Below are 11,284 nucleotides of genomic sequence, written 5' to 3' on the forward strand. Positions count from 1 at the left end.
GAAGGGACACATTACAGTGTATTCTATTCTAGGTTATTATATTACAGTGTATTCTATTATATTACAGTGTATTCTATTATAGTGTATTCTATTATAGTGCATTATATTATATTACAGTGTATTATATTATATTACAGTGTATTCTATTATAGTGTATTCTATTATAGTGCATTATATTATATTACAGTGTATTCTATTATAGTGCATTATATTATATTATAGTGTATTATATTATATTACAGTGTATTCTATTATAGTGTATTCTATTATAGTGCATTATATTATATTACAGTGTATTCTATTATAGTGTATTCTATTATAGTGTATTATATTATATTACAGTGTATTCTATTATAGTGTATTCTATTATAGTGCATTATATTATATTACAGTGTATTCTATTATAGTGTATTCTATTATATTACAGTATATTCTATTGTGGTGTATTCTATTATAGTGTATTATATTACAGTGTATTTTATTATAGTCTATTATATTATAGTGTATTATATTATAGTCTATTATTTTATAGGTTATTATATTACAGTGTATTATATTATATTACAGTGTATTCTATTATAGTGTATTATATTACAGTGTATTCTATTATAGGTTATTATATTATAGTGTATTCTATTATATAGTGTATTCTATTATAGTGCCTTATATTACAGTGTATTATATTAGCAGTATGTACCCAGTGTAGTATTATAGTGTATTATATTACAGTGTATTATATTATAGTGTATTATATTATATTATATTACAGTGTATTATATTATAGTGTATTATATTAGCAGTATGTACCCAGTGTAGTATTATAGTGTATTATATTACAGTGTATTATATTATAGTGTATTATATTAGCAGTATGTACCCAGTGTAGTATTATAGTGTATTATATTATAGTGTATTATATTATATTACAGTGTATTATATTATAGTGTATTATATTAGCAGTATGTACCCAGTGTAGTATTATAGTGTATTATATTATATTATATTACAGTGTATTACAATACAGTGTATTATATTACAGTGTATTATATCATAGTGTATTATATTATATTACAGTGTATTCTATTATAGGTTATTATATTACAGTGTATTATATTATAGTGCATTATATTACAGTGTATTATATTATAGTGTATTCTATTATATTATAGTGTATTATATTACAGTGTATTATATTATATTACAGTGTATTACATTATAGTGTATTATATTATAGTGTATTACATTATAGTGTACTATATGACAGTGTATTATATTATAGTGTATTATATTATAGTGTATTATATGATATTACAGTGTATTACATTATAGTGTATTCTATTATAGGTTATTATATTACAGTGTATTATATTATATTACAGTGTATTATATTATAGTGCATTATATTACAGTGTATTATATTATAGTGTATTCTATTATATTATAGTGTATTATATTACAGTGTATTATATTATAGTCTATTATATTATAGGTTATTATATTACAGTGTATTATATTATAGGTTATTATATTATATTACAGTGTATTATATTATAGGTTATTATATTATATTACAGTGTATTATATTATAGTCTATTATATTACAGTGTATTATATTTTAGTCTATTATATTATAGTGTATTATATTACAGTGTATTATATTATAGTGTATTATATTAGCAGTATGTACCCAGTGTAGTATTATAGTGTATTATATTATAGTGTATTATATTACAGTGTATTATATTATATTACAGTGTATTATATTATAGTGTATTATATTAGCAGTATGTACCCAGTGTAGTATTATAGTGTATTATATTATAGTGTATTATATTATATTATATTACAGTGTATTACAATACAGTGTATTATATTACAGTGTATTATATCATAGTGTATTATATTATATTACAGTGTATTCTATTATAGGTTATTATATTACAGTGTATTATATTATAGTGCATTATATTACAGTGTATTATATTATAGTGTATTCTATTATATTATAGTGTATTATATTACAGTGTATTATATTATATTACAGTGTATTACATTATAGTGTATTATATTATAGTGTATTACATTATAGTGTACTATATGACAGTGTATTATATTATAGTGTATTATATTATAGTGTATTATATGATATTACAGTGTATTACATTATAGTGTATTCTATTATAGGTTATTATATTACAGTGTATTATATTATATTACAGTGTATTATATTATAGTGCATTATATTACAGTGTATTATATTATAGTGTATTCTATTATATTATAGTGTATTATATTACAGTGTATTATATTATAGTCTATTATATTATAGGTTATTATATTACAGTGTATTATATTATAGGTTATTATATTATATTACAGTGTATTATATTATAGTCTATTATATTACAGTGTATTATATTTTAGTCTATTATATTATAGTGTATTATATTACAGTGTGTTCTATTATAGGTTATTATATTACAGTGTATTATATTATAGTGTATTCTATTATATTATAGTGTATTATATTACAGTGTATTATATTATAGTCTATTATATTATAGGTTATTATTATATTACAGTGTATTATATTATATTACAATGTATTATATTATAGTGTATTCTATTATAGGTTATTATATTACAATGTATTATATTATAGGTTATTATATTATATTACAGTGTATTATATTATAGTCTATTATATTACAGTGTATTATATTATAGGTTATTATATTATATTACAGTGTATTATATTATAGTCTATTATATTACAGTGTATTATATTATAGGTTATTATATTATATTACAGTGTATTCTATTATAGTCTATTATATTATATTATAGTGCATTATATTACAGTGTATTTTATTATAGTCTATTATATTATAGGTTATTATATTATATTACAGTGTATTATATTATAGTCTATTATATTACAGTGTATTATATTTTAGTCTATTATATTATAGTGTATTATATTATAGTGTATTACATTATAGTGTACTATATGACAGTGTATTATATTATAGTGTATTATATTATAGTGTATTATATGATATTACAGTGTATTACATTATAGTGTATTCTATTATAGGTTATTATATTACAGTGTATTATATTATATTACAGTGTATTATATTATAGTGCATTATATTACAGTGTATTATATTATAGTGTATTCTATTATATTATAGTGTATTATATTACAGTGTATTATATTATAGTCTATTATATTATAGGTTATTATATTACAGTGTATTATATTATAGGTTATTATATTATATTACAGTGTATTATATTATAGTCTATTATATTACAGTGTATTATATTATAGTCTATTATATTACAGTGTATTATATTTTAGTCTATTATATTATAGTGTATTATATTACAGTGTATTATATTATAGTGTATTATATTAGCAGTATGTACCCAGTGTAGTATTATAGTGTATTATATTATAGTGTATTATATTACAGTGTATTATATTATATTACAGTGTATTATATTATAGTGTATTATATTAGCAGTATGTACCCAGTGTAGTATTATAGTGTATTATATTATAGTGTATTATATTATATTATATTACAGTGTATTACAATACAGTGTATTATATTCCAGTGTATTATATCATAGTGTATTATATTATATTACAGTGTATTCTATTATAGGTTATTATATTACAGTGTATTATATTATAGTGCATTATATTACAGTGTATTATATTATAGTGTATTCTATTATATTATAGTGTATTATATTACAGTGTATTATATTATATTACAGTGTATTACATTATAGTGTATTATATTATAGTGTATTACATTATAGTGTACTATATGACAGTGTATTATATTATAGTGTATTATATTATAGTGTATTATATGATATTACAGTGTATTACATTATAGTGTATTCTATTATAGGTTATTATATTACAGTGTATTATATTATATTACAGTGTATTATATTATAGTGCAGGGGTAGGCAACCTTTTAGCAGCACTGTGCCGATATAGGATTGTGATGTCCCGTAGCGTGCCGGTCCTATTTTTATTTTTTTTTAATCAAGGTGTGTATGTTGCCGTATTCTGCTTGTGTTATTTTTACCGTAATTGCTTTGTATTGTTGTATTTGTGCGTATATGCAGGGCCTTCTTTAATAGTGACTGGACCCTGGGCAAAGCATTTGCTTAGGGCCCCCTGGACCCTGTCCCTCCTTCCCAGGCATGCAATCACGTCCTCCACCTCAACGCAGTGGCGGACCTAAAGTAGAGAGGTGCAAGAATTTTTGGGGGTCTCCCTGTTGCACGGGTGATTAAAAGGTAGATCCCCATCTGTCGTGCAACTCCAGAAATGCATTGATAGCTGGGGCTCTACCATTTACCCATGTTTGCAGGTCTGTATTTAGCACTAAGCAGTTTTTGTTTTTGAATGTAAACAGGTTTTTGTATGGAATTTGTTTGTACGTGGTGTTGGCGTGATTGCAAGCATGTATTTGTGTAGTGTTGGTTTTTGAATGCAGGGGTGTATTTACATATAATTTTGGTGTGTAACACAGACATGTGTTTGTACGTAGTGTTGAGATTTGAAAGCAGAGGTGTATTTGTGTGTAGTGTTGGTGTGTGAATGCTGAGATGTATGCACATATACACACACAGAGATATATACACACTGAAATGCGCACACACACACACAGAGACATACTGACACACACACAGACATGCTGACATACAAACATACTGACACACACACCCACAAAGACATTCTGACACACAGATATGACACACATACATACAGACACACTAACAGACATATTGACACAGACATACACTTTAAAACCCACCCTCCAGTTTCCTACCTTTCCTGCTGGTGGTTGAAGGTGTTGGGAGTTGGGGTCTAGCGCTCTCGGCCAGCCCCCCTCCAATCTGCCTACTCTTCTTTCCCACGCGCTCCTCTCTTTGTGGGAGGAAGTGATGCGCGGCCGTCACTTCCTCCCAGCCTGCTGCCGAAAAGCAAGGGGCCCGCTCGTGCTGTTAAAGCGCCTCAGCGTGCGGCGGGCCCCTGCTGACAGAAGCCCACCAGGTCCTTTGTTCATGTGCCACCCGGTGGGCCTCCTTAGTGTGCAGATTACCGGCCAGAGGGTTAGAAATAGTTGAGGCCAGCAGGGCTCACGGTGCAGCTGCCCAGTTTGCCCCGCGTTAAAGATGGCCCTGCGTATATGAGCTATTATATTGTTTATGTTCATGAGTAGTTTATGGTATTGTGTATGATACATATGAATGTGGGCTGTGTATGGGGGCCGCTTGTGCAATTGTGTGTGTGTGTGGATGGATATGTCACAGTGTGTGTTTGGTAGTGTGTGGGGGCTTTTTGGGGTATTGCATGTGAGGTTGTGTGCATGTATGTGGATTGTTAGTGGTGTTTCGTTTGTGCGGATTGTGTGTTTGTTTGTGTGTGGGCTGTCCGTATTATTTGTATGAGGGCAGGGTTATTCTGCATTTCTGTGTATATCTAGCAGTGTGGGTGGCTTCCCTGGGTTCCAGTGGGGGCCAGGCTGGCCAGGTAGAGGTCAAGGACAGGAGCTGCAACAGCAGCTGCAGGCTGCTCTACTACAGTGTGGATTCCTATTCACAAGTGCTCTGAGATCACTACCTCTACGTGCTGCAATGCATAAATTGAGGATTGTCCTTCACCACCTTCTCGGATTAGCAGATATCTGAAGTTTTACTGGGACTCCTGATAGGCCAGAGCCTGTTTGGCTCTAGCAGCCTTGAGTGCCGTGCAAAGACACCTCGAGTGCCGTGCATGGCACTAGTGCCGTAGGTTGCCTACCCCTGTTATAGTGCATTATATTACAGTGTATTATATTCTAGTGTATTCTATTATATTATAGTGTATTATATTACAGTGTATTATATTATAGTCTATTATATTATAGGTTATTATATTACAGTGTATTATATTATAGGTTATTATATTATATTACAGTGTATTATATTATAGTCTATTATATTACAGTGTATTATATTTTAGTCTATTATATTATAGTGTATTATATTACAGTGTGTTCTATTATAGGTTATTATATTACAGTGTATTATATTATAGTGTATTCTATTATATTATAGTGTATTATATTACAGTGTATTATATTATAGTCTATTATATTATAGGTTATTATTATATTACAGTGTATTATATTATATTACAATGTATTATATTATAGTGTATTCTATTATAGGTTATTATATTACAATGTATTATATTATAGGTTATTATATTATATTACAGTGTATTATATTATAGTCTATTATATTACAGTGTATTATATTATAGGTTATTATATTATATTACAGTGTATTATATTATAGTCTATTATATTACAGTGTATTATATTATAGGTTATTATATTATATTACAGTGTATTCTATTATAGTCTATTATATTATATTATAGTGCATTATATTACAGTGTATTTTATTATAGTCTATTATATTATAGGTTATTATATTATATTACAGTGTATTATATTATATTATAGTGTATTCTATTATAGTGTATTATATTACAGTGTATTACATTATAGTGTATTATATTATAGTGTATTATATTACAGTGTATTATATTATATTATAGGTTATTATATTACAGTGTATTATATTATATTACAGTGTATTATATTATATTATAGTGTATTATATTACAGTTTATTACATTATAGTGTATTCTATTAGTGTATTATATTATAGTTTATTATATTACAGTGTATTCTATTATAATGTATTATATTACAGTGTATTATATTACAGTGTATTACATTAGTGTATTATATTATAGTGTATTATATTATAATGTATTATATTACAGTGTATTATATTATATATTATATTACAGTGTATTATATTATAGTGTATTATATTACAGTGTATTCTGTTATAGGTTATTATATTACCGTGTATTCTATTATAGAGTATTAAATTACAGTGTATTATATTACAGTGTATTACATTATAGTGTATTCTATTATAGTGTATTATATTACAGTGTATTACATTATAGTGTATTATATTATAGGTTATTATATTATAGTGTATTATATTACAGTGTATTCTATTATAGTGTATTGTATTATAGTGTATTATATTATATTACAGTGTATTACATTACAGTGTGTACCCAGTGTAGTATTATAGTGTATTATTTTAGCAGTATGTATCCAGTGTGGTATTATAGTGTATTATATTAGCATTATGTATATATGTACATATTAGTTTTCCTGGCACTGCAGGACCCTGGAGTGCCCCTCTCCCTCCCACCCCCCATCCCAAGTTGCTGAAGGGGTTAAAACCCCTTCAGTGACTTACCGTAGTCAAGTGCTGATGTCCCTCGGCGCTGGTCAGGCTCCGCCTACTCTCCTCCTACTCTCCGCCTCCGCCATCAGCCGGCGGGGGAGACCTAATGCGCATGCGCGGCAATGGCCACGCATGCGCATTAGACCTCTCCATAGCGTGAGGACATCCAGCCTTGCTAAAAAAACTTTTCGTGTTCTAAGAACACGTAGGTCCATCTAGTGGCTGTCTGATGGACAGCTACTAGAGGAGGACTTAACCAAGCAAGGTAAATATTGCAATTTATGAAAACTGCAATAATTACACTTGCAGGGTTAAGGGTAGTGGGAGTTGGCACCCAGACCACTCCAATGGGCAGAAATGGTCTGGGTGCCTGGAGTGTCCCTTTAACTCACCCTGTGTCAATTGTGGGTGCAGGGTGTGTATGTAATGCGGTTGTTTGGGGTTAAATGTTAGTGTGCTCTCCTGTCTTGCTAATGCTTGCAATGAACTTGGTGGATTTGTCTGTGGAGACTGTACAGCGCCACCTGTTGGTTGCAAGGATCTAGTAACCTCTGCATGCACTACCTGAATAGCAAGGCTTGCTAATTTGCATAGTTGGGTAGATTTGCATATTGCTAATTCTGCTAACAGGAGAGATATTTTCTGTTAATTATTGTCTTTCCCACCCCTTTATAAATATGTTATTATAAGTTCCTGCATGCTGTCTAAAGTGATTTGACTGTTTGTATTTTTATTAAGTCGTCACAGTAATCTATGCATAATGATCATATGGGCTAGTCCCGAGAAAAATAAAGTTTTGTATGTAAGTTCCTATTGAAAATTGTGTCCTCTGTGGATTTGTAGGAATCCTAGTGACAGTCTTCTGACCTGGTTGCATGATTCTTCTAGCCCTGGTATAAAGCAAGTGCATTTGTAAGACAATGACTATAATCACTGTAAGCAGAGGTCCAGAGGAATAGGCAGAGGAGAGGATACCTGCATTGAAGGAAAAGCTGCAGAGAAATAGGCAGAAGGGATGATCTCTGCTTGGAAGGATGGATCCAGCGAACTAGGAAGAGGGGACAATATCTGCCTGGAAGGAGAGCTGCAGCCTGGTCAGGAGAAAGAGCTCTGAAGTTTTCCAGGGTCTTAGGAAGTGGACTGAGTGGAAGTCCTCGGTCGGAGTACAGGAGCTCCGTCACATTGACCAATCAGTATCTCCACATAGAGATACATTGAATCAATGCATCTCTATGAGGAAAGTTCAGTGTCTGCATGCAGAGGGTGGAGAGGCTGAATGTCAGTCACACGGTGCAGCACTGCCCCAGGAAGCACCTTTAGTGGTTATCTGAGGAGTGGCCATTGGAGGTACCCCTAGGCTGTAATGTAAACACTGTATTTTCTCTGAAACAGTGTTTACTGCTAAAAGCCTGAAGGGACTGATTCTACTCACCAGAACAAATTCAATAAGCTGTATAACCGTACATTAAGCTGTACACTGTACATTGAGCTATATACCGTACATTAAGCTGTTTATTGTACATTAAGCTGTATACCGTACATTAACCCCTTAAAGGACCACTATAGTGCCATTAAAACATACTCGTTTTCCTGGCACTATAGTGCCCTGAGGGTGCCCCCACACTCAGGGACCCCCTCCCGCCGGGCTGGACGGAGAGTAAAGGGTTAAAACTTACCTTTATTCCAGCGCCGGGCGGGGAGCTCTCCTCCTCCGATCCTCCTCCTCTCCTCCCATTCGGCTGAATGCGCACGCGCGGCAAGAGCTGCGCGCGCATTCAGCCGGTCTCATAGGAAAGCATTATCAATGCTTTCCTATGGACGCTTGGTGCTCTCACTGTGATTTTCACAGTGAGAATCACGCAAGCGCCTCTAGCGGCTGTCAGTGAGACAGCCACTAGAGGATTTGGAGGCTGGATTAACCCTAATATAAACAGAACATAACTGCATACAAGGGAATAAGGTAGCACTCCAAACTCCCAAACCGGAACCTCACGAATAGCTGCTAGCAGACGAACAGTAAAAGCTCCCAAGCGGCTTACACTCCTGGCAATCAGTCTCTAACAGCATACAGTGAATCCCCCAAGAACGAGACAAGGCTCTGTGTTGAGGGTCAAGCAGTGGTCTGGTTTATTATGGGCTACCCGCCCCTGTATTTATGCAGGTCTCCCACCTGGTGGACACTCCCCTAGGGGACCAAATGGGAGACTGTAACAAAAGACAGACAGGTATCAGTTTAGGACATACAGTCACAATACTTTCCCACAATGCCTCCTGGCTTCCTCCCTTCTGCCCTGGAGATAATTGAGAAGTAATTCAATTATCTCCCAGGACAGAGACAAGACTCCATTATGCACGTGGTGAGCACAAAGCATTTAAAATACACAAAGTCACATTTTATACATAAAACACAGACATGTCACATATCCCCAGATAGCTGGGATCTGAGCGCACAAAACTACCGAATAGCGCTCAGATCCTATTCATACAGTTCAATTGCCATGGAGCTAAAGTATTTAACTACACGAATGGGCTCCATGGCATAGCTATCTGGGTTAACACATTCACATAACATAAAATACCGGATGAACCTGTGTTCGGTTCAATCGGTACGAATAAGAACCAGGAGGCGGACGGCTCAGCGGTGTTCGTGCAAATAAGTGTCCGTTTTTAGATCCATGGTGTAAGCGCTGAACGCCGCTGGCCGCTCGGGACTTTTAAAATGGCCGCCGCCACGTGTTCGGTAAACGAACAAAGACCACCCTGTATTCGTTAATTAAGCTGCGGTTAACCGCAGCTTCAGGGAGGTAAATTGGCGGCACACTCCAGCTCCCAGGTGGTCGCTCCTTTGGCAGTTTGTTCGGTAGATAAAATCTACCGAACACCCCGGCAGAAAGGCACGAATAAGCCTTTCTGCAGGCAAAATAAAGTCTTTTAAAGTCTGGTCCATAGTCCAAAGGCAGCAGGCGGGCAACCAGGCTTCTCCAATGCAATGTGGTGAGATTGCTCTCGTCACAATTGTTCCTTTAAATTTGAAATTTATTTTGAATTCCTGACAGCAATCATTTTGGTGAATAAACGGTGAATGTTGCAGCACACGACCTCACTCCTCAAACCCCTCGAGCGGAGACAATGACATTCTTTGTGTGGTGGTTATGGTGGCGAGATTTGGCGCTGATGCAGAGCGGCAGTTGTTGTAATGTACACTGTCCGTGGGAATGGTCTGGGGACACATCCTAATACTGTGAAACGCTGTCTGACAACATGACGTCAGCTGTGTGGTAATAACAATAAGGATGCTATAGGGGTTAGTTAGCTAAAATGGGAATTATTTGGGAATCTGCATGATCATCTAAACATTATTACCAAACAAATCACACATTTCAAACCAAATTCTTTGTTGTTATTGTTCCCCCATTAGCCCTCAGTGAGAGAACTTGCTAGGAAATGGGGCCTGCGGTACCTGCACTTCTGGGGTTCTGGGGTCCGTCTGGTGGGACCAGTGGCACGTCTACAAGGAACCGGGCCTGCTTCAGTATCTGTTTATTTCCAGAAGTTCGTGGCGTTTGCCAGGAAACAGTTGCAGGTAGCAGAGAGTGCTGACTAAACGCTCTGCTGAGAAGGTGTTTAATGGAAATATTCACTATTGGTGATACTTGCTTTATAAACAAATACTCTGCCAATCCTCCCTCCCTTACCACAATGACCGAGACGATACGTTCTTACCAGGGATCGCAGTGAGACGCGCTGACACTGCACAGGAAGTCCGTTCCAGTCCACCGTTGTCCCAAGGCACTATTCAGGTAGTGAATCCGTTTCTAGAGCACCATTTAGGAAACAAGTAATTTCGAGGGCCCAGCTAGGCTGTCAGTGCTGTAAATTTATATTTCCTCCATTTCTGAGTGGTTTTAACCCGTACTATGCGTAT

The 11,284-nt window shown here is 33.5% G+C and overlaps 1 protein-coding gene and 1 long non-coding RNA gene across 3 annotated transcripts in view; one reads left to right on the plus strand and one right to left on the minus strand.

Moving 5' to 3' along the window:
• TMC6 (transmembrane channel like 6) overlaps positions 1-11,141 on the minus strand; it is a 29,719-nt gene extending 18,578 nt beyond the window's left edge. The window contains exon 1 of one of the 2 annotated variants that reach the window (XM_063456347.1): positions 11,083-11,141. The gene's annotated coding sequence lies outside the window, so the exon portion shown is untranslated. Of the gene's footprint in view, positions 1-10,819; positions 10,944-11,082 lie in introns of those variants that run through there. The other variant, XM_063456349.1, reaches the window with a different exon arrangement.
• On the plus strand, positions 693-983 carry LOC134610474 (uncharacterized). The gene is made up of 3 exons (XR_010090859.1): positions 693-730; positions 801-840; positions 961-983. It is a non-coding gene; the product is annotated as an uncharacterized LOC134610474 (long non-coding RNA).
• Positions 11,142-11,284: the final 143 nt, after the last annotated feature.

The sequence above is a fragment of the Pelobates fuscus genome, chromosome 5, assembly GCF_036172605.1.
Source record: "Pelobates fuscus isolate aPelFus1 chromosome 5, aPelFus1.pri, whole genome shotgun sequence".
Classification (NCBI taxonomy): Eukaryota; Metazoa; Chordata; class Amphibia; order Anura; family Pelobatidae; genus Pelobates; species Pelobates fuscus.